Genomic DNA, 1,673 nt, shown 5'->3' with positions numbered 1-1,673 from the left:
GGTTATACGGGTGTCAGGATGTGTACCAGATCCCGTAGCGCCGTCATGCTTCGCTAAAAAATGGATTTGCTTGTTTCAGATGATATCTCCCGAAGAAATAAGAGTTAAAGTCAGAGTTGCATAGGCGTGTAAGCTAAGAGAGCAGTGAAAGGATATCCAAACATCGTCGGAACAGTGCACAAGGAGTGATGTGTGGATACCTAGTTTGGGCCGGCGTTTGGGCATGCTCGCCTAGCTAGAGTGCGGGTCACTTCAGAGCCGTTGAGGGTGATGCGCTGGCGTTGGCTGGCCGCGCACGGATGCAGATCTTGAGTGGCAGCGGAGCGCTACGATGCGGTGGACGAGACCGTTGGTGAAGCCCCAACGGCCTCGGGGGGCGGAAGTGCGACGATGTGCTCGGTGAAGTAGCCCCGGTGAGCTGGGAGACGGCGTCGGTGAAGCGCACCTAATGCGGTGGAACTCGGTGTCTGTGAGGCACGTCGGTTGCGGTGGCCGACATTGTCGGTGGACCACCCGGTGCAGTGGACGAGGGCGTAGATGAGGTAGCTCCGGTGCGGTGGTGAAGCGCGACCGTCGTCTTCGTCATCGTCGTCCGGCATAGAGGTGGGGAACGGTGGGGAAAGAGACGAGACGAGGGGCGATTCGAGGGTTGGCGGCGAATTAGGGATTTGAGCAATCTGGGCGCGGAAGGGGACGGTGGAGAAGAGAGATTTTGCAGGGCTGGAATTGGGGCCGCCAGATATTTGAATCCGAAACGTGGAAGCGCAAACTTATATTGTCGTCGTCATTTTTTTGGGGGGGGGGGGTGGGTGGCTGGGTGCTACGCGTCCGTCCGACACACGCGACCACCCCGACAGGACTATGCTTCGGTGCCTTAAGGCACCTGCCTTTGTGTCCATGACATGTGGGCCCAACAGGTGGCTGGCCCACATGTCAGTGACCCAAAGGCAGTTGCCTTTAAGGCAAGCAGCGTCCACCCCGACACGACCCTGGTCTGCCTGGTGCGCCTACATTTGAGAATGCAAACGAATCTTCTTTCATTTGCAAATGAATCTGTATGTATTACCATGCCCGTGTTTTCCTTGCAATAATTAGTCATTCGAAACGAGATACTCCATCCGTTCACTTTTGTAAGTCATTTCAGACAACTTAAAATGAACTGTTTTGCACATTGTCTGAAATGTCTTCAAGGTCTTATAAAAGTGAACAGAGGGAGTACTATAAATTAATTAATGAGGAGTTATTTGAAAAAAAATCGAAACGGTACCCACGCTAACGTGGATTAGAGTGTGTGTCACATAATTAGTTATTTGAATTAGAGTGTGTGTCACGTAGTTAGTTATTTGAATTAGAGTGTGTGTCACGTAGCGATCTCCAATTCTAACGTGGATTTTGCATTTCACTGTATCCATGCTACTTTTTAATACAAATTCATATGTATATGATGAACACCATGGTAGTGAGAAAACTTTTGGATGGATTCAAACATATGACCTACAAAATAGCACAACAAACTGAGTCAATGTCAACTTTTAGAAACTTAGTATGGCACGAATTCGAAATAATTACCCGTATGCCTGGTCCTCGGTTCAAATCTTACAATATACACCGAATTGAAACATCGATATTAAGTCTCGTACTATGTACATTCAAATGTTGTTTTTAGCCCCCCC

This window comes from Triticum aestivum, chromosome 6D (genome assembly GCF_018294505.1).
Source record: "Triticum aestivum cultivar Chinese Spring chromosome 6D, IWGSC CS RefSeq v2.1, whole genome shotgun sequence".
Lineage (NCBI taxonomy): Eukaryota > Viridiplantae > Streptophyta > Magnoliopsida > Poales > Poaceae > Triticum > Triticum aestivum.
Note: the sequence above shows the minus strand (reverse complement) of the source record.